We start from the raw sequence: 23,652 nt of genomic DNA, 5'->3' as shown, positions 1-23,652 counted from the left end.
AAAGTAGGATGTTGCAGTGAAAATTTGTTTTGTAACTCTTTAAGATTCTGTTACTTAGCCTCCATTAGAATTTTGTTTGCAAGGCCAAATCCAGACTAAACTAAATAGATCTGTCATGGTAACATTACCATTCTGGGTCCTAAGTAAGTGTTTCCTTTTAATACACATATTGAAATTTCCTAATATGACAAACTGGGGCACATGAAATGGAGTTTCATGCTCCACTGAACTGAATTCTCTGCAGCTGCTTAGAAATGTTTGGAGAATTTTAGTGGATTTTGTTAATTTTAGTGGCCCTGTTTCCCCTTACATTTGTGAAATACATATTGCTATACATTTTAGTTATTCCAAAAATGTGAATTCATTGATCTGCCTGCTTCAGAGAGCACTCATGAGAACTAAGAGAAATGATAAGTGCTAATAAATACAATAACAAGAATAGTTGTAGGTGATATTCATCAATTTATTTATTCACTACTAGTCTCTGTAAATATAACAGTTGACAGACCAGATAAAGTATTGCTCCAATTAAGCTTCCATTCTATTAGGGAAAGAAAAACAAATAACTAAACAAGATAATGGCAGAGTGTGAGAAGTATTGTCAAAAGAATAAACAGAGTGATGTGATAGGCAGTAGTTTAGCAGAAGTGGGAGGGCCTTTCCAAGAGGGGGACATTTCAGCTGAGATATGAAGGAAGAGAAGACAGCCAGTGAAGAGGAGGTGGGTCAGCTTTTCAAGCAAGGGCACAGTAAGTGCAAAGGCACTGAGACAAAAAAAAGAGTAGTGTGATTGAGAAAAAGTGAAGTGTGGTAATGAAATGGAGAGAGTACGCAACCCGTTATTTTGTGTTAAACACTGTGTTGATGGTTTTCACTGTACTAGCTCATTTAATCCTCATGGTACTTAATTCTGTGAGGCTCATCCTAATATGAACCATATTTTCAAGTGGTAATAGTGAGGAACAGAGAGGTAAAGAGTCCTACCTATAAAATTAGTCATCCGATAGTGGTGAGGACACGATCTTCACCCAGGAAGTCTGACTCCAGAACCCATGCTTCCAACATTATTCTTATGCTATTTCCCAAAGAAAGCACCATACAAATGTAAATTACTGTTGTTATTATCATGATAAAGTTTTAGTTATCTTTTATAGCTTAGAAAACTCACCTATATTTCCATATTTCATTGCTTAAAGAATGTTGTGCCCTGCTACAGATGCCCGGCTTTACAAAGAATGGAGACAAAGCAGAGACTCTTTGGAAGAAGACCCTCTGGTTGGTAAAGAGTCTTGATATATGTGAAGCAAGTGTGACCCTATCATGAAAAAGGTAAGGCTCAGGAGACTACAGTATCAGTATTCACATATTTAGAGGGACATCCTGAGGAAAAATAACTAAACATTTCACATGACCCCAAGTAGATATAATTTGGAGAGAAATTACTTTTGGAGAGGAACTTATTTTGAAAGAGAAAATGACTTTCTAACATTGAAAACAATCCAAAATTGGAATAAGCTATGCTGGGAGAGATAAAGAGACTCTAACATCAGAGACATTTAAGCCTAAGCAGAAAAACCTATTATTAAGAGTGTTGTATAGAGGACTCAAGCAATGATTGGATAATTGAACCAGGGTGGGTTTTCCCATTCCTAAGATTCTATGATGGATAAGCTATAGTCAGAAGCCAGGAGAGTCAGACTTGGCAGAGCACGGCATAGAACCCCGATGCTAGACATAGGCGAAGAAGCAAAGTAAGATCCCAGACGGCGGGGTTGCAATTAAATACCAAAACCCCATTTTCTTCTCTAGTTTCAAGGGAACTAGTAATCTGGCTTAGGCTAGAAAGCAGGAGTAACCCTGTCTTAGTGAACAGGTACTCAGCTTTCTACATTTCAAAACCAATCATATCACCCCAGGGAATTGACCATGTAAACATGTCTTTATTAAATTACCTTTAATTCTCATTGCACTGATTTGTTTATCCATATGTCTTCTCCTTCTGGACCCTAGACTCACTGAAGAAAAACTTATATTTGTGTTTTCAGATCTACAAATGTTGCCAAAAAAAAAAAAAAAAAGTAACAGAGACAACCAGTAGCAGACCCTTACAAGTCCAGAGAATAGATCAGAAAGTCAAAGTTGGATTTAGAAACATAACATGTTTGTGGCCAGCATTCACTTTCTAGTTACCCATCAAGGTCACTGACATGTGCTCTTTGAACATGAAATCAGAAGACTAATTCATAAAATATATTTTTGACTCACAAGATTATAAAATCCAAACGATTCTATGAAAACCATAATGAGTTATGATGGAATTACATCTTAGATTTGGAACATTTTCTCTATTTGTTGTTCTAGAGATCTACCAAACAGAATCACAGTGAATTCATTGAAAATAAATATTTTGTGCTAAGCCAATATGTCGACCTTTACAGAGATATGGTCTAGGGTCAGCTTCTTTGAAACTCCCAACATTTGGGATAGATTTCTTAAACAAAAGGTAACACTGACTTCTTGGAGTTGAGATGATTACAACCTCAGCTATCTACCAATGAAGAAAAAAAAAATACTTTGTTTGCAATACCTTTTGGTATTATTAGCATAATTTTTTAAAGTTTGTTTAGGGGCAGTGAAAATGAGTGACTTATTTGAAGGGTTTTCCTAATTTGACTGTCTTGAACACCTTTTAGAAATGTGGTTGTTTATTATTTGTTAATGGTGTATGCAAAGACATGGATACCACATTAACTAAACCAGAGGAATTTGCTCTTCTGCACATGCATTGTTGACTTTTACCTTGTTCTTAATTTTGGCATTCTTCAGTATTAATTAGTTGAAGATGTCTAAAACGGATGTCAGCTGGGACCTCCCAACTTTTCAAATATCCAGCTTATGTTGGCTTGAAAGCCAGCCTTGCTGCTTCATCCCCTCAAGTTCTGCCACCTGTTGAAGTCCTAAGCTCTCTCCAAGCTTTCTGTAACTTCTCAAGGGGTCTCCCTTCTCTGCCTGCTTCATTTCCTTTGCCCCAGCTTCCTGTCACACCATCCTTGTTTAATCATGCAGGGGCAGGGAACCTGCTCATCCAAAAAGAGAACCTACTTATATCTATAGTTGCTGAAAAGACTGTTACAGAATCTTTCACTGATCTGGACACAAGGTAGACACAAGTTAAGATACCTTTGAATCCATGCAAATGTATCCTTATTTTGCATACATGATAAAGCCTTGAAGAATCGATTTATTAAAAATCAAATATAATTGACTTGCATGACAATTTTAATATTTTTTCTTTATTCGGGATTGATAGTCCTTTGGCAGAGGCTCATAACATTTGAGTTTAAAGCCTTTAGCCTTTTATGTATATTCATAAAGAGTAGAGGCACTTGCTTGTTTAATGGACTATTGCACTAAATCTCTTTGTAGTGTAAATTGATTACCACCTCATTTTATCTGATTTATAAATTGTCACATACTGGAATTACTCATGTTCAAAAACTCTTACATTTAAACATCACTAAAAAATAAACTAGAAAAAAAATGAAAGAACCAGTGTTCAGACTTGTCTGTTTTCAAGAGTTTCCTGACTTGAGACTAATTAAAAAATAAGTGGAGATTCAGAAAGCAGAAAGGCTAGAGATGCAGCAATAGACTATGTGGTTCTCACAAGCTGTTTATTGCAACATTAAAACAATTTATTATAATTCATGAGTCAACTTTAAGATTTTTTAAACCAAGCATTAAATTTACTATCTTTAAGTAGAAATTTGGTTTCATTATCACTTAAACACTTTTTATTTTCTCATTTTAGGCTTTAAATTTGGGTAATAATGTTTCATCATCTATTTCTTTTATATTTCACAGGTTCTGTTAGCTTTCATTGGACAGTTTATTTCAAACTGTTCGTGAAAAAATAAATTTTCATTATCATTATTTCCCTCAAGTAATAGCCATATGAGTGTCTGTCTATAGAACATTTACCTTGTTTGGAAGGACTGTGATATAACAGCAAGACTGAGCAAAGGTAGATTTATACAAAAGGCAAACAGACCTTCAATTCTTTGGGGGATTTTTTTTTCAATTCTAACCCTTTCTATTATTTTAAGAAACATTTCTGGCTGTATTTTATTATAAAGAGCAATCAGAATGATCACTGATGTCACATAATGTTTATTATTATTCAGCAATATATATGTTTAAGGAATCTGCTACCATTAAATTATTCTTTATGTTGCTCTTGGTCAGACCAATGTTTTATTGGCACTTTGCAAACAAAGGGAGTAAGGTGAAGATAAATTTCTCATGTATGGAATCATCAGTCTAAAATTTTTATGTGATTTTAGTTCCGTGAAACCAGCTACCATGCTCTGTGAGAGGCTGGAATCAATGGTGCCACTCCACTGACATCCATGGCAGAGCTCTGACCCACAGAACAGTTCAGTTAGGCCGTCTTCATGCTATTCCCCGGGATTATCAAGTCTGTAGTGTAGACTGGAGAAAACCGTGGCTCTCCCTCCCCTGAAACGAATGCCTGGTTGCACAGTGGCCATGGCGGATGCCATGGGAGAGAATGACTTGGCAAGCAGTCCCCTGGGGGAATAGAAACTCTTGCTTCTTCATTGCTAGCACTGCCACCCTCAGCCACCCAAGCCAGAGTCATTAAAGCCACCACTCGCTACCCCTTCTTGCTAACTCCTACTGCTAATCAACTCCCTGGCCCTGAGTTTTTTCCTTTTTCTCAAATCCCTCTCTCCCTCTTTCTCCCTGCTTCTTTATCCCCTAGTTTCGATCCTTACTATTCTTCAGTTAAACCGTTGCTCAAACTTTTAACTGACCTAAAATCAGTTTTGTCCTCCTCAACTGAGTAACCGTAGTTACCTGCATGAAACTTAAATATGACTCTGCCACCTGCAACTTAAATCCCTTCAATAGCCTCCCAGAAAAGTTCAAACCCTTTGTCATGGCATTCAGAGCCTCAGCATCGGCTCACCCCTATCCATTCCTCTCTCCTCTCTGCCTTGCCTTTTATGTATCAGCACATAACACTTCCGGCTGTGCTTCTCAGATAACCATTCTTTCTTTCTTCTGTGCTCATGCCTTTCTCTCTTCTTGGGTACTTTCAGCCCTAGATATCTTCCCCGCCTTTAATTTGGTAATACTTGCCCATCATTGCAGACTTATCTCAGGCATCTTGTCATTCAGGAAGCCTTCTTTATCTCTTGCCCCGTCTGGGTTAGACACCACTCTTTTATGTCCCTGAAATATTCCACGCATATCTCTGCTTTTATCCTTAGTAGACTGTACTATAATTAACAGCTGCTATGTCTTGGGGTCCTCACTAGAGCCTGAGTTCCTTGATGAGGGATGCTGTTTTATTTGTCTTTGAATCTTTTTTTTTTAATATCTTTATTGGAATATAATTGCTTTACAATGGTGTGTTAGTCTCTGCTTTATAACAAAGTGAATCAGTTATACATATACATATGTCCCCATTTCTCTTCCCTCTTGCATCTCCCTCCCTCCCACCCTCCCTATCCCACCCCTCTAGGTGGTCACAAAGCACTGAGCTGATCTCCCTGTGCTATGCGGCTGCTTCCCACTAGCTATCTATTTTACGTTTGGTAGTGTATGTATGTCCATGCCACTCTCTCACTCTGTCCCAGCTTACCCTTCCCCCTCCCCGTATCCTCAAGTCCATTCTCTAGTAGGTCTGTGTCTTTATTCTCGTCTTGCCCCTGGGTAGAATTACCAATTGAATTTTCAGTTAAAACTAGAGGTAATTCAGTAGTTGAAACTAGTGTAATCACATTTCTGCTCTGGTAGGCATATGTGTGGGCTCTGTGATATTATCTTTCCCTTTTTTTCTATTAAACAATTAAAATTTGCATGTATTCTCAATGTAAAGGGCAACACATACAACTATAGAGTAAAATAGTAAAAGACTCCATATTAACCTTCTTCACCTTTTATTCCTCTTTTAAAAAGTTAAGTCTTGTTAACTAGTTGGTGTATACAGTTATCCCCCAGTATCCATGGGGGATTGATTCCAGGACCCCCTCGAATACTGATGGATGCTTAAGTCCCTTACATAAAATGATGTAACATTTGCATATAATCAATGCACATCCTCCCACACATTTAAAATCATATCTGGATTACTCGTGATACTGAATACAATGTAAATGTCATGTAAGCAGTTGTTAGTACAATGTAAATGCTATGCAAATAGTTGCCAGCGCCTGGGCAAATCCAAGCTTTGCTTTTTGGAATTTTCTGGAATTTTCTGAATATTTTCAATCTATGGTTGGTTGAATCCAACATTCATACGTGACATTCTCCTTGTATCAACAGGTCTCTGATTCCCTGTGCCAGGTCATCATCTGAGTGGATGCCCTCTTCATCTCACTTAACCCCTGACACTCTGCCTTGGTAAGTCCGCCTCTGGTTGACCATTCCACTGGCACAAACATTTATTTTGCTTGGCCTCTCCTAATGGCTTTAAGACTGAAACATTGAGAAAGAAATGAAATGAAAGGGAAATGAAGGGAAGAGGAAGAAGAGAGGAAGCGCTCCAGTTCTTTGTCTATGCATTTGCATTTGTACGTATGTGCATATATCTGGAATCATTTTTCTTCTTATCTTTCTACATAAATGAGAAGCATGTTACACATGTTGATATGACTTTCTTTCTGCAATTGTCTCTAAACAATAATGTCTTGGAGGTCATTCAATATCAGTGTATCTAGTTCTGCCACATTTTAAAAAGTGGCTGGATGATATTCCATGGCATGGACGTACTATAACTTATTTACCCACACACATACTTGCATGCACACACACACACACGTATAGCTATTTACTCTCCTATTCCTGGACAATAAGGTTGATTCCAATTTTCTTTATTACAACCAAAGCTTCAATTAACATTATTTGTACACCTATGTTTTTAATCTCACTATAGAGATCTCATCCTATTAAAACGGAGTGACAAATTTTAGAGAAACTATAATGCAGTCATAACTTCTTTGATTTATGGCTTCTAGAAAGCCGTTAAAGCATGAAATAACAAGCAAAATGTCCTTTTCTAATGAAAATGAAACTATTCTTTTATCTGCTATGATTTGAAGGACATAAAAAGGCTTGCTGACCAAAATTATCTCCCTTACAAACTGACACAGTGCCTGCAGTTCTCATGAAATTATTCTTTTGAGGATACAACCTATAAAGGCAGTGTGATAGGTAAACATGGTCCCTGAGAGGGCCCCCGTGAACTCACTTATTCCTATTACTGTCTCAGAGTGCAGTTCATTAGATCAGGAAAACAATATTTGAGAACAAGTACTTAGAGATGCAGTTGTCAAGGACAGACAGCTACACGTTAGACTTCAGATGAAAGGCTGATAAACAGAAGAGCAAATGACTGGAAAATTCCTAAGAATGGGACGCTACCTGAAAGGCAGGTCCTGTTGAGAAAAAAAAAAGATGGCGCTCAGGGTAGTGGTTGGAGTTACATGAGCGATGGCTGAGAACCAGGGCTGCGTGGGAGAAATGATGCCTAAGGAGCAGTTTCAGGGACCCACTTTGAGTCAAAGCACACCTGCTCCACAGTCTCTTAGGGAATGGAGAAAAATCACAAGTTTGAAATTTTATTTATTTATTTGAGAATGAGAAATACATTAAAAAATTTTTTATTGGAGTATAGTTGCTTTATAATATTGTGTTAGTTTCTGCTGCACAGCAAAGCGAATCAGTTATACATATACAAAAGTTGCACTTTGCTTTCATTGGTTAACCATAACTGGTATATTTTTTAAATGATCCTTCTTCTATTTTAACAGCTTTGTTATATAAAAATAAGAAATTACGAAATTTCTGTTTCGTATATATATAGTTGACTAACCATGGATAAAATATAATTATAATCTGGTATTCTTCAGTAATGTTACTGGAATGAAAACTTCACGTTATCAGTTTTGTTAGTGCAGTGCAGTCATAAGTCATTTTAGAAACATTAGGGTGTTAATCCCAATATAATATATAAGAATATGCCATACATCATATCATATATATTATATAATATACAAGCAGATGTCATACATCATATCATATATATTATATGATATATAAGCAGTTGTGTTAAGTAATATTTAATGAGTGCTGTGATATCATTCTGTTGAGATCTGAAAGTAATACAAGATTTTTAATTAGATGAAATTATGCCCTTGGCAAGGCAATTCTGTTAAGTAACTCTAAGTATGTTTAAAAGTAGAGACATCTCCATTCTTGAAAAATAATTTTACTTAAATTTTATCTCTTCTTTTTACAAGAAAAATTGTATAGAAAAATATGAATCATTATGTGCTCTTATAAAATCCAACACCCTTTAAGAATGACTTAACCAAGGCAACCAGGCTATCACATTTGTAGGGCAAAAATAAAAGCATCCTTTTACACTAAATTCCATCAGCTAATGAGGGGTGGGGTAAGTAAATAACAAAGTTAGCAAGACACAGGCAGGTAAGAGGCAAGACACTGACCTGTGTGTCAGATTTTAGGGATTAAGGCAGACGTACAAGGAGACTAGGGTTAGCAATGATGAACATCTAAAAAACGGACTGAGGTTTAAGCAGGTTAGACTAGGCTCTTCACAATCAAAGTAAGGGAATCATGTTTCCTTGGCAGGCTGGCAACAGACTCTTAAAGGAGTAGAAGGCCAAGCCAGTACATGTATCCAGAGGGCTGGTAAGTGGTAAGTGAGGTATGTAAGATGGGCCTGGCTGTGCTGATGTTGAGGGTTGAGACTGCAGGCTGAAGGTTTGGGAACCCTTCAAGAATAATGCCATCTGTCCCACTAGGCTCCTTATCCCCCAAAGTTGATTTGGCTTGTAAAGATAAACCTGATTCTCCCATTTCTCGGAGGTCCTAGGACTTCTGTATGGGAAATGCTGAGTTATCTACTAGGACTTGGGGACTCATTTGTCTTGAAGAACCTGAGTCCTACAGACTACCACTCAGGGTTAATCCCCATTTTACTCTGCTGGGTTAAGGTGGTCTTTCAGTGTGTAACCATTTTACTATATCCCAACTCTACTAAGAGAATACCCTTAAATCTTGGGGACGGCACCATTTCTAAAGGAGACTCTGGAACTTTTCTGTACCTTGTTATGTTCAGTCTCTTTTCCAAGAAATGATTACGAGCCATGGCAACTGATTTTAGGATCAGTGTAGAACAGAAACAGCTCCTACATTCCACAGGCTCCCAGGAGGGAGGCTTTGAATTCCCTGTCAGACTCATATTCTCTCTCATCATGTCCTTTGGGGTATAGGCCTTAGAGTCCAGAAGTTCCATTAGAATGACTTTGACAGGGGCCATCACTACATACAGGAATATGGGGGCTAGGGATTGCAAAGATCCTCACATTGCTGAACAGTGGCTCTATACTGTTGAATAGTTCCTTAGGTATTTGTAGGTAAATACTAGGTCCTCTCCCCATTTCTGTGACTAGGATGAAAAGTCTTATTTCAAATTCACGACCTTCAACAAGCACTGCCCACTCATAATCAGACTGGAGTCCGAGTGTTCCTCAGGCTTCTCTGTCACTAATGACCTAGATTCCTGATCAACATCTAATAGTACATGCACGGTGGGTGGGATGCAGAACTTTTAATGAGTGAAGGAGATGTCATAATCAGGGCATTGTCCCTACTGAATTCTATTCTGAAGGTACTTGACTAGGCTTAATGATAAGAATTTGACCAAAATGACAAGGTGCTTCTTCCAAACTTTTGAGAAAATGACCCTGTCACTAAGTCTATCATTCTCAGGGTTCTGGAGAAGAAGGTGTCTTTAACCTCGGAGGGATATTCCATGGCTAACAAGGGAGAGAGAATTTCTTCTCCCTGGAATGGACATGGATTGAGATGTTATGCCTGACACACTGCCACCAGGGTATGGATGAATGGAGGCCCAGAATGCAAAGGAGGAGTAGATACGGTTGGCTGCAGATATCAGTAAGAACTAGGTAGTGTTCAGTAGTTTTTCTGGAGTTCCCAACACTGACCATGTCATTACTAGGCAGGGCTTAATTGGGACTTCTCATATCACCTGGAGGTATACTGTGAACGCTCCCAAGCCAAAGGGCAAAACTGAGTCAAAAGGAAATTAAAAAAAATTTTTCCCCAAACTTTCAATTTAAAAAATTTATCAAAAATTAATATCTACTTAAAATAAGACAATGTCTTGGCCTTACAAATTTTGTAGTTATTTATTTACTTGAATAAATGTAATCCCTATAATTTTGCAAAGTCTCCAGAGGATAATAAACTAAAATGACTGTACTCAGTGTTCATGACCATACTTATGCAGCATAAGTATGTATCTGCTGCCAGATACAAAGTGCTCAACTAAAAGGTGTTGAATGAATGAATAAGTGAATGAAGTGATTATCCAACAAGTTCAGGCTCTATCATCCACTGTAAGATTTTCAAGTAAGTTTTCTACTAGAATAATGAGATCTGACAGATCTTTTTTTCTCAATTTCTACATACAGCTATTAAAACTTTCAAAAATATCCCCCAGGGTGAGAGACTAAACTCCAAGCAAAATGCAGCCCAGTGATGGAAAATATGATTTGCATGTGTAGTAGTAAAATAATTTATCCTGTGGAGTTGACATTAGTGACTTGAAAAGTGACAAATACATGAGTTACTTAACTCAAAACAGCTACTGAAGAAAGGAATGAATAACAATGTTTACTTAAAAAAAGAAAATCCGGAAACATTTCAATCCTATTTTTCAACTTGTGAAGGTAGCACTAAATTACATTACCAACAGCCAAAAAATTTAGGAGGAAATCGTTATTAACAGTAATAGTTTAGGAGAACTGCAAGACTGGAATTTGGAAACTAAAAAGAAAAGAAAAAAGAATCAAGGAACTAATAATACCATTTGGATAGCATTGGAACCCAGGCTTTTTTGGAACCAGGTCAATAAAAAACGATTCTTGAAAGGTTATGAAAAAGAACTTTCCTTGGCAATTGCTAGAGATAAATGTGTCTAGAGTAATTCAAGGTAAAGATAGCTTGCAGCCAGACTCACTAGTGAGGTATTCCCACTGGACTCACCCAGGCCAAGAACTTCCTGAGGTAGGTAATGATGGCCTACCTAAATCAACAAATTAATGGAAGTTGTGTTAACTGTTCAAAAGTTTACCTTCTCTCTTTACTGATGCAGATAGCAGGTTTTGAAAATAACATTTACAATGTTATTATATGTTCAATAGAAGCAATAATAATATTTTTTCAGGTCAATATACTACATCCAGAGAACTAAAGCACTTCCATGTGGGTAAATGTATTCACACATATGCTTTCTCTTTTTTACTCTATCATTCATTCATTCCCCAAATTAAGGCAATGTAAGTAGAGACTGATCTAGATTCTGGACACTGCAAGATGAGGTTCCCCAGACCAACAGCAGCAGAATCACCCGAAAAGTGTTAGGTATTAAATTTACGGCCTCCACCTCAGATTTACTGAATCAGAAATTCTGGAAGTCGGACCCAGCAATCCTACTTTAGTAAGATTTATTTAGATAATTCTGATGCACGCTAAAGTTTAGGAAACACTGATTTGGATTATAAGCTCTCTAATGCTCTTGTTAAGCTTTATCATTATAATTGCTCCTTGGGCAAATTCATTTTCAAATAAGGAGCAAAATGTAAAAGCTTAGGAACAATCCAATTAAGAAAATGGAATTGCATACTAATCCAGTATTTTATTATTTTTTAATGTTATTTAAATGCGAAGGAATTTCATATAGTCACAAAAGTTATTTTTAGTTGATGGATCATCACATACTGTGAGCAAAAATACACTAATCAACTGTGATAATTTAGCATGAACCTTAACATTATTAAACATATAATAAATTATTTTTCAGTGATAACCTATAACATACAACCCTCCCAAGATGTGTGAATTTCAATGTCTTGTAATCTATTCTAACATAGTCCAAATATGGTGAAAAACTTGTGTGTGTGTGTATACATACATATACATATATATACACACACACAAGTATTATATATATATATATAATTGACAAAGTTTAATAGTTATCTGACTAATAGCTGCTTGCTGTTGAACTGCTTAACATTAGGAAATTGGAAGGTGACGAGACTATTTAATGTTACTAATATTAATTAGCATCAGATAAATATAGTTCCTTAGATCTCTGTGGTATCTAATCTATATAAACATCTTGCAGTGATAACTCATAAACGATTAAACAAAGGTCAGACACATTAGAGGAATTTGCATCATAAGCCCAAACTTAATTTTCTACTCAATTTACTTTTAAAAATGTTGATGGGATTAAAAACATGTCAATAAGACTTGGACTTTAAATCAAACCTTCTTCCTTGTGCTGAAGAAGCATGAAAAAGCAATCTCAATCACCATAAATGAAAGGCATAGAACAGTTATTATAATTTACCCAAACATGTACTTTGGGGGGTAAAGGATCATAGTTACAAGTCACAGAATCTTCTCCCCAAATCTACTCTGAAGACACATAAACGTATCCCAAACTGGCTTTCCTCACTATCTCCACAGAAATTAAAGATGTAATTATTCTGCTAAAAGGAAACAATAGACGCTGCACTCGGAAGATGAACTGTTCTCCTTCCAAAAGAGAATGAACTCTTTCATATCAATAGAGGCTCACTTAGAAAATGGGGAATTGGAATGGGGGATCCTTTGATCTATAGGTCAGCAACAACACTGTCGATCAATGTGCAAAAGAATGTGAGCTCCAGGAGGGTGACTGCTCTGAAGCACATTCTGAGAGCATATCAAGGCTACACGTTACCTGCATAATTGTTCTGACTTTTTTAAAAAAACTATACTTCCTGGTGAATGATGTAGAAAATGTGACTGAGCTGGCAGTGATTCAGACAATCAACTATGGGAAATTGACTCTCACTGAGCTAGGATAACGATCTCGATTGTGAAACGAATGCAGAGTGGATATACTGCACTGCAAGAGAGAAGAAAATCAAGTTGTGTGAGACTTTAAGTGCGCTCAGTGGAATCCTGGCTAGATCGAGTCTGGGTGAAATGTAATGATATGGGTGAAATGTATAATGATATGGCCATCTTTCTAAGAGAACAGTATCCATTTCCACACTAATTACAATTCATTAGCTACTCTTTAAGGATACAGATGACTACTATAGTATTTTCAACTTTATTGATCAGTAAAGAAGTTCACCTGCTACAGCCAAGTAGGAAGAGACCCAGATACAAGGCCCTCAGATACATAAACCATTAGATCATTATATGAAGTGAGGAAATACGCAGAAGCAGAAGACTTTCTGTGATGCAAAACAACTTATTAATCACACATAGAATAAAAATTAATTTAAATAAATTTATATTATATTAAATAGACGTTTAAGCCCCGTTTGGTTATAAAACAAATATATATCTAGTGTAGACAAGCTAGAAGATATGGACAAGCAGAGATGAAAATAAAGGGCACCCACAATTCCACTTTTTAATAAAAAGACACATGCATAAAGCAAAAAGACCATACCAAACACGATGGCTTGGGAACCAGCATTTTTTATATCTACACGATAATTAAAAAATCTAACAGCTTTGTGTTGTAACCCACATCACTGAAACAAATGACTTAGATGTGGCCATAAGGAGTCTCAGGAAGAGCCCTGGGAGTCAAGACCCAGGTTCAAGTTTCCAGTCTGCTGCTCAGCTTGTGACTCTGGGCAAGTGACTTCATCTGTCTTTCTCCGTTTGTAAAATGAAAACACTATCATGTCTCAGCTTTATTCATTCATGGCATAAGTATTTGCAGGGTACATACCACGTCCACACTATGCGAAAGGAAAGATGAATAAAACATGGGACCTGCCACGTCCTTGTGTTATGTGCACAGGGACACGGGAGGAATGTGAGAGATCTGCGCTGGCCTGGGGGCAGCAGGAATCAGGAAGGCCTCACTTCTTAAAGGAGGCGCAGAGGTTTGGAATTCTGGCAAAACAGTGAAGAATGATTAGAATCAGAGAGACCTGCTTTTGAAAATGCTGGCACAGCAGAAGGCGGGGGGAAGATAATTATGGGGGGCAGAACAGGACAGGTGGGCTGAAACGGATCACAAAAGTCACTCTATGGCACACTAAGGAGTCCATTTTTCATTTTGTAAGTGATGGGGATCAACTGAAGGGATTCAAACAGGAGAATAATATAATCACATCTGTACTTTAGAAAGAGAACAGTGTGATGGATATTAACCTGGTACAAAACAAGTCCTGAGTATTACAGAAAATCGATCTGACTTTAATACCTTTATTGAGCACTTTATATGTACTGGGCACTGTTCTAAGTGCTATGAATATACTGACTCATTTAATCATTGCTGCGCCCTTTGAGGTAGGTACCATTATTAGCTCTTTTTTTTTTTTTTTTTTTTTTTTTGCGGTACGCGGGCCTCTCACTGTTGTGGCCTCTTCTATGGCGAAGCACAGGCTCCGGACGCGCAGGCTCAGCGGCCATGGCTCACGGGCCCAGCCGCTCCGCGGCATGTGGGATCTTCCCGGACCGGGGCACGAACCCGTGTCCCCTGCATCAGCAGGCAGACTCTCAACCACTGTGCCACCAGGGAAGCCCATTATTAGCTCTTTTGACAGATGAGGAAATAAAAGAGGCAGAGCCTATGGAGCCCACTCTGAAGCTAAGCAGTTAGACAGTCTGACCCCAGACCCTGTTACTTATCAGACAAAATAGCAAAGGAAACCCCACTAAAACCTGCTTCCTTAGACTATCATGAGGTTCATAATCTTTATCTCAGCTAGCACTCCCTGTGAAGTCATGTGACATGGTTAGTCCCATCTCCTTGAAACCCTCTCTCATTTGGATTCTGTAAAACCCTCTCCCTCCCCCTGCCTTCCTAACATCCCCCTCTTTTGGTCTCTTTCACTAGTTCCAGTTCCCTTAGTTTACTAACTAAAACAGTGATGAAAAATCATCTTAACATCCCTTAAACTAAAAATTTAAGTTATTGCCAATTAAAGTATGCTATAAATTTTATTATCTAGAATTTTGGATAGGATAGCAGTTAAACCAGAATTAATTCATGGGGCCCTAAGAATGTTCTCATCACATTCCTAGCTTTCTGTCCAGAGAGGAAGAGTACTAGAGAGGCTGGGGCATAGCGATCTTGATTTCTCTCTCACCCACAGCTTAGCACGGCCGCTCTCTTTGCCTGGAACCATCTTTCACCCACGTTGGCTTAGTTAGCTCCTACTTATGCTTTATCTCAATTTAAAGTCCCTTTCTCTCGCTCTCGGGAGCCTCCCCTGAACCCCTTAAGCTCTGTAGGGGCCACAGACCTGTGTCACCACAGTCTACTACTGGGGCATTTGTCACACTTCGTAATCTGTCGTTGGCATGTGATTGCTTCTGCATCCCCGGAACCCGGGAAAGTGTCTGGCTCATGTTATACATCCAGTAAGTATTGGTTCATTAAACTAATGATCTCAAAACTTTAAATTTCGCTTTGTCGAGGAGTATATAATAGCATCCAGGTAGAAGGCAAGTCAAGAAGTGATAAGAACTCAACTCCTTCACATTCTAACACAGATTAACTGAACCTCAGAATCTCCTCAAGGATATATGGGGCGCTATAGGCATGGGTGCAGCTTTGGGGGTTTTAGGAAAGAAAACTATATGTTATTTACGAAAAAAGTGCTGCAAGCAGCTCTTACTTCCTAGAGATACTCATGAAATATGAAAGGAAACACACATGTAAAAAAGCTAGATTAGCCGTTAGTAGCTTAGAGATAATCCAGTTCAGCATGTGCCAACTTTTGAATGTGCTTTGATGCTGATTCTGGGTGGCTCTGCTATTATTTCAATTTCCAGGTGGCAAAGGGCTATAAAATACAGCTTTTCCTGTTTTCCAGTTCTTTAAGATTTATAGCTATTTTCTATGAATTCCAGCTATCATATACATTTCTACATAAATTTATTTAAATTATATATATATAAAAGATATTTACATAAATATATTTATAGGTAAATATTTATAAATATAATATATTTATATTGTACTTATACATACTTATATTCATAAACATAAATACATTTATATATTTATACATAAATAAATCTGCACTTACATATACATCATATATGATTTTTCTTAAATGAACGTGTGTTATTTTTATAATGAGAAATAACTGATTTTCATTTTGGGGGAAAACATATACCAGATTGTTACTCTTGATACTCATCAAGATAATGGGTCATTGACTTTGTCACTGGGAGAAATGAAAGGAGCAGAGAAATGATCAGAAAGGCATCTACAGTCTTATCACACTCAGTCTCCTCAGCCCGGGTACGGTCTCCTCTTTCTCAAAAAAAAATTGTCATCAAAAATTAATCTGTTAGGGCTTCCCTGGTGGCGCAGTGGTTGAGAGTCCGCCTGCCGATGCAGGGGATACGGGTTCGTGCCCCGGTCCAGGAAGATCCCACATGCCGCGGAGCGGCTGGGCCCGTGAGCCATGGCCGCTGAGCCTGCGCGTCCGGAGCCTGTGCTCCGACCGCAACAGGAGAGGCCACAACAGTGAGAGGCCCGCGTACCGCAAAAAAAAGAAAAATTAATCTGTTAAATTAGAGCTGGATAGCATCTTCTAAGGGACTAAAGTTTAGCCTAGGTAGACAAGAATCTGATTTTAAGTTCAAGGTTGCTGCTCCTTCCTAGAGACTGTCAATCACCTCCCTGGCTATGCGCAGCTGCTGGATGGGACTGGATGCCTGCACTTCGGCTGGCTTGCCTGTGAGTCTGCCTGGGAACCCCCAGGGTGGTCTTCTCATTTCGGGCACTTTGAGAAGAAGCCCACAGTGGAGTTGCTTGAGCTCTTTGTTTCCAGGACAGTGCATACAGGCATTTAAAAGTGAGGGGGCCTCTGGGTGGGGAGTAGCCCCGCAAACAGCCGGGAGCATCACGGGGAACCTGGAAGCTGGTCCCACTGATGCCAGGCTCCACTCTGCACTCAACCTCTGTTGCCAGGTTTCTTCCTCAGTCACGATAATTATTTCTCAGGGGTTCCCAACTGCCTCTCTCAGTCCTGGCTTCCTTCAAGCCCACCTCCCTAGGTTATTAGATACTACTCTGAATTTACCTCTAAATAGGGTTCAAGTTCGCTTCCTTCCCCATAGAATCCTAGGCATATACAGTTTGAGGAATGAATCTGGGCAGCTGTTAAGTGTCCCAGAATATTCTGTGATAGTTAAGATGGTCCCTGCACAGTCTGTAACAGTTTGGAGGCAGGTTTGCCAGAAGCCACAAAGAGCCTCTAAGATCCTCCGCATTCCAGCCAAGAAAAGTCCTAGCTCTGGCCCAAAGCATCTCTTACCTGAACAAAACATACTACATGGTTAAACAGAGACCTGTATTCATAGGTAGCAGGACAGAGAGATAGCCATATAGATACATACATACATTCAATGGATAAAGGGGAAGAACATCAGTCCTAAACATGTCTGAATATATTTCAAAATAATTTTTGTATCAATAATTCTCTGCTTCAGTTAATATGAAATCTTTCTGAATAGAAGAAATGAGTCATTTACACATTCTTCATCTTTTTGCTCTTTGAAAGTCCTCAGTTTAAAGAGTCAGTTACCACACAGAAAACAGGAAACTAGGTAAATAACCCTTGCACTCAGCCTTTACTGATTCATAAAATAAGAAGGTGACATAGGTCAACTTAAAATAATTGCAATGGCATTTTGCCTAAATGTTGAAAATATTTAAATGAATTTTGTGTGATTACATAAACTGTGGTCTGATCTTAGATTTTTTTTTTAATTAATCATGTAATATTCTCTCTCTCGGTGTATTTTGTTTGTTTGTTTTTGCTGAAAGATGAATTTTATGAACCAGGGCACTTCAGAGTAAACACAGAAAGTGAGATAAAGGAGGAGGTCCAGAAAAGGGAGGGAGAACAGTACATCCAGCCACTAAGCCCAGACATTTGAGCACAGACAGAAGGAGAAACAGCCAGATGTTCTCATCCTGAGCTGCTAAGGAACTTGTCCAATCCATTCAAGACTACCAAGTATAGTCAGCAGGGGTGGTTATGAGGCTGAGCTAGAGAATGTGTGCAATTTCAACTCTACTCACGGGAGAATACTACTGACATATTGTTTTACTCTTAGATACATTCAGCAATGATTATTTAATTGTAATGCTAATCTGTAGCCACACCTTTATTTTTTCAGTTCTATACTAAAGTGATGGTTGCAGAGAAATAAATTCTAAGTTTTAGATTATTTAACTGAACCTATTCAGCCTTTACAATGAGGCATGCTCTACTCATCACGTTTAGCATAGGGAAAGGTTGCTCAGTCATACATCTTAGCTAAACTTTGAAAAATGTACAATGATAGGAAATACCTGTCTATAATATGCATTTAAACAGCCCCCTCTAATCCTCTTGTGAGATTATCACAAGACTTGTTTAATCTGTTTGGGCTCAAGTTAAGACACTGTCATAATAATCACTTGGATTTGTAGCGTAACTGCTCAAAGAGATTTCCTACCACAATGTGAAACACTGATTGATTCATGCACAATCAGGTAGGGCATTGTTAAAAACTATTTACTGAAAGAAAACTGAAATACAGAGCAGTTAAACAGCCTGGTCAGTCTGAATGTTAGTGATGACCAGACAGCCTGACTCTACATGTCCTCGTGCTCTGATTAGATGTCTGTGGCATCCTCTCACTGCAGCTTAGCAGGGACCCTACATTCTGACAGGTGAAAATGCAAAGCTGTGGTCCTTATCCAACTACCTTGCCCTTCTTAGCTAAAACTAAGAGAAGCAAGTTGAAAACCTTTTGTTTCAATATACGTGTTTAAACAATTAGCGGAATACGAATCGCATACAATAAGATGTGATCGTCTCCTGCCTCCTATGGCCCTCCATAGTTCCGTTCTTCAAGGGTAACCACTGCCAACAGGGTTGTGTGTATCTTTCCAGGCCTTCTTCTATGCCCATATAAACATATAATATTTTACAAAAATGAGGTAATTCTATACATGGAGTTCTAGAACTTGCCTTTTCACTCTAAAGTTGGAAATGAGAAATGAACAGTGTGTTTTAGATAAGGAGTGATGATTCAGAGGAAAACATAATATGTTAAAAATGTTTTCAGATTCTAGATGTAAAGAGAGGGCTGGGGCTTCCCTGGTGGCGCAGTGGTTGGGAGTCCGCCTGCCGATGCAGGGGACACGGGTTCGTGTCCTGGTCCGGGAGGATCCCACATGCCGCTGAGCGGCTGGGCCCGTTAGGAGCCAGAAATCAGTCATTATTCAAGGTAGCTTCAAATTTTCTTTCTGAGTTACCTTTGGCCTACTTTCTCCTAGGTTAGAGAAGAAAAATTACTAAACCTAACTATGGTCCAAAAATAAATGCCAAACATCAAACAAGACAATACACAACCTTATATTATGGTTCTTTTGTTTTCCACAAGTAGCATCTTCTAGTCTATATATGTGTTGGAAATACTGTTTAGACAGGATACTCTATTTAAGGAAGCAGAAATCAATTCAGCGTTCAGAGACTTTCTCCTTCCAAGGTATTCAGTCAAGTGTCTAATTGTGACTCCTGTGTGGCCTTTCTAACTTGTACCCAATGCAACCCTTTAACTAAAACTTTAAAGGTATCTGAGTTTAAGAACACTTGAGAATATATCAATACAAAATTTTCAGTTTCAAGTTGTCTTAAGGTATGGTGAAAAAGAACCAACAGAATAATTTTTTTTCATTTTCAGGAAATAAAGACTACATTTCAATAGTGACTACTTCTAAGAACAGAGCAGTGAAAGTCCATTCATTTCTGATGATCTTATCATTGCTTGAAGGTGAAAAGGTCTAACAACTCAAACAGAAGGAAGATCTTAATCTCAAGTGATCATTATGGGCTATGTGTTCATGATATTAAAAAAAAAAAGACCAAATGACTTAGTTTTTTTTTTTTTTCATTGAATTGTCTTTGTTCAGGCATTGTTATAGAAAATTTAAGGTTAACAGAAAGGAACCTTACGTGAAACCTTCAGAAGAAAACTTTATGAAACCCTTACATGAAATGAAGTTACTAAGGAAAGAACTGGATTTTAGTGCTGACATTCCCATATTTACAATTCATTCTTTCATTGCAGAGTGACAAATGAACTTTGCTCACCTTCTTGTAATAACTTTAAAAATGGGACTGGTGACTGTATTTACCAACCCTGCCATTTCTCAACATAATTATAGAATATATCCTGAATAGAAAAGTTGTTTATGACCTATGTTAAAATAACACAACTGAAAGAGTAATACTTTCTCCTCCCGTTCCACCCTCTATTTCTCCAACCATTTGGTAGCCAGCAGGGATTTTTATTGTTTCTTCACATATTACAATTGTGTAATCTTTCTTAAACAACCTTAGCTTAAATGATTCCATTTAAATCATGTTTGATGTGCGATATGATATTTTTAAATGGCTTATGGTAAAGCAGTGAGCTCTCTTACAGACAGATGTTACGATGTTCTTAGTAATTTTTATGAATAGAATTCTATATATACAAACATTCAAGGGTAGGTCTTTTCTTCTGAGATTGCAGCTAATCTGACAAGTAGCTCAACAAGATAAGCTGCTGTGAACAAAACTAGGCCTATGTGTGGTCAAAACCCATTTACTTCAGCCATTCATCAATTACTTAAATTTAAGAATCTTAAAATTAATTTATCCTGGAACTTTACACAGTTAACACATATAGTTTTTCATTTTCCAGGTGGAATAATCATAGAAATTGAAAAGACTACCAACCTTTATCTACATTTGTACTAAAAAGAAAAAGAGTTAATATACTTAATAGTGAATAATCCACATTTAAAATGCTTGGCTTTGGTGTGATTTGCTTGGGAGAGATATGTTTATTTAGATAAAGGCTTTAGTTTGTTTTCTTTTTGATGCTCTGGGAATTCAGACAAAATAATCAATCCACACTCAGCTTGAGCTAAGCAGCTATAAAATGTCCTCAGCTGAAACTCTTTCTAATCTCTTCCTAGGATCTTTTGGTAAGCTTCCACCCTCACCTCAACTCTGGAACATTCCCTTTTGAGACCTACCACCCCTCCTCCCATAGCAAATGACACTTTTTAATGAATCTATCCCTTTGATCACCAGACTGTCTCTTAAAGGAGCTAAAGCCAATAGGCCTTAAGTTATGAACAGGATGATGCAACTGGATTATAAAGCAAAGAACTGTGCATTGTTTGTGCATAGATCCATCCATGAAAGCCTGGCCACTCTTCAGGTGCCATGTCTACATGCATTTAGCCCATTAAAAGGAAGAGCTCTGTGGCTGCCTCCTAAGATAGCAATATATGCATGGTGGTATTTGCAAGAAGCTACTGGTAAAACTGCCATCTTCTTGTCTTCTCCCGCCCTGAGGAGGCACCTTCAGGAACCTCAAGGACCTCAGGCTGCTGGAAACAGGTGGCATTCCCCCTCATACACCTGCCCTTGCTTGGGGTGATGAGAACTGTAACCCTCTCTCTCCCTAGGTTACAGGTCCTCCATTTTCTGATTCTAGGTTTAGGGAGAATGAAGGATGCATTAAAGCTTGTTTTTCATTTTAAATATATGAGTTCTCTGTTTAAAAGTTCACCAGTTAAAGTAAACCTGCTTTTAGTTCCACCTCAAACTAGGAAGGTAGATGTTAACAAAACTAACCAGCTGATTTTTATTCTATGAACATATTTATGTATCAAGTTTTCTACAACAGTTATATATTATATTTTTGTTCTTGTTTAAGGATTGTTTTATTGTTAATATTATTTATAGCTCTAGTATTATTTTAATAAGGTCAGGCTAAAGGAAAGTATTTTTTCTCTTATGTTTAAATCCTTAAATACTTAAAAAAACCTTAAATATAATTTAAAGATACTTAAAAGATACCTTTTACTCAAAATAACTTAGTTTAAAATCTTTAGGTTGTATGAGTTATGTATATAATAGAGAAAAATTGGTCCAGAACCTGGAATTAAATCCAGAGAAACTAAGACACAAATTTATTCAAGTAGAATGTAACACACACTTTTACTGAAAACAAAAGTGAAATTGTTTAGGGTAAATAAATGGATTGTTCATTTTTTTATAGTATTTACTCAGGTGTGCCCTTCTTATTCACTTAACCATTACTTCAGGTAGTATTTATTTACCATATGTCCTCCCAAAATCCTAACCTAAACCCTGTTATTTGGGGTAACTTAAGAAATTAAGTAATTAGATAAGAGCAAATTAAAAATGGCATTTTACTTTTTGTCAGACAAGTTGATCAGAGTTTTTAAATTAGTGTGAGTAAAAATGTGGGGAAATGGATAAATTAACACAATTTTCTAAAATTTGACCATATTTATTTGACCATATATATTAATATTAAAAACAGTAGGCACTTTGATCCAACAACTCTCTTTTTGTTAAAGTCCAATTTTTCTGAAAAACAATTGCTCAAGTAAGTAGAATTTGAGGATGTTCATTACATTAAGTACATAAGAGCAAAACATAAACAAAATTTTAAAAAAAGAATAATTACTTTAAATAATTAAAAATGGCTTAGAATTATGGAGAATCTTTGTTTTTATATATTTCTAAAGATTAAAAAAATTAATAACAATAAGGCAGAATTCGTTAGATATATAGGTCATAATTATAAATGGGTAAATTAAGAGCAAGTCTTTCTATACAATATCATACAGAACAACCACATGCCCATCTGCACAGTAATCCACAGGCTAGATATGCCTTAATTTGTTCAATTTTTCCTGCTTTGATGGATATCTTGATTATTTTCCATGTTCTAATTTAACTTATTTCATAGAAAAGGTGATACAAATGACTAATGAAAATTAAAATACTGACTTCAACAGTAATCAAACAGAACAAATTAAAACAAAATGTCATTTTTTAAACATGTCAAATTGGTGAAGATTTTCAAAATGACAGTCATTAAATCCTGGTTTATTCAGTGGGGTAGTCACTTACTTATACTATATGTAAGCATATATATGCTCTCTAGAAAGCAATTAGGTCATGTGTATCAAGAATTTTGAAAGCATTTATTTTCTTCTACTCAATAATGGAATATCAAGGATTCTCTAATAAAAAATGATAAAAATATAGACATATGTATTCATCTATTTGCCACCATTTCTTTAAACAGTGAATAGCTTGAACTGGATGATTAAAAATGAAACATTTATTCAATGGACTATTAAGTACCAGGATCAACAGGAATTGTCACTGCTCAAAACTAATTTCCAGAATAAATTGGATGTAAAACTCTGTATAAAAAATATATAAACATAATATAATAAAAACTGGCCTGAAAAGAATATACCAAATTTTCTAGTGGATGAACCTGGTGGGAGTAAAAAATGATTTTTATGTTCTTCTTTGTGTTTGAATTTTTTTTTTTAAGTTTCTACTTTTAAAGTAAGAATAAAAAAAGAAAGAAAATGCATGCCTTGCTACAAAATTCATCATGCTTCTGCCCTTCATCTATAAAATAAAGTCC

The 23,652-nt window shown here is 37.1% G+C and overlaps 1 protein-coding gene across 2 annotated transcripts in view; it reads right to left on the bottom strand.

The window, feature by feature from the left end:
- PTPRZ1 (protein tyrosine phosphatase receptor type Z1) overlaps positions 1 to 23,652 on the bottom strand; it is a 161,044-nt gene that overhangs the window by 84,641 nt on the left and 52,751 nt on the right. The gene's annotated exons all lie outside the window — the stretch shown is intronic.

This window comes from Stenella coeruleoalba (assembly GCF_951394435.1).
Source record: "Stenella coeruleoalba genome assembly, chromosome: 9".
In the NCBI taxonomy this organism is placed as follows: domain Eukaryota; kingdom Metazoa; phylum Chordata; class Mammalia; order Artiodactyla; family Delphinidae; genus Stenella; species Stenella coeruleoalba.
Note: the sequence above shows the minus strand (reverse complement) of the source record. Positions and strands in the feature narration are given on the sequence as shown.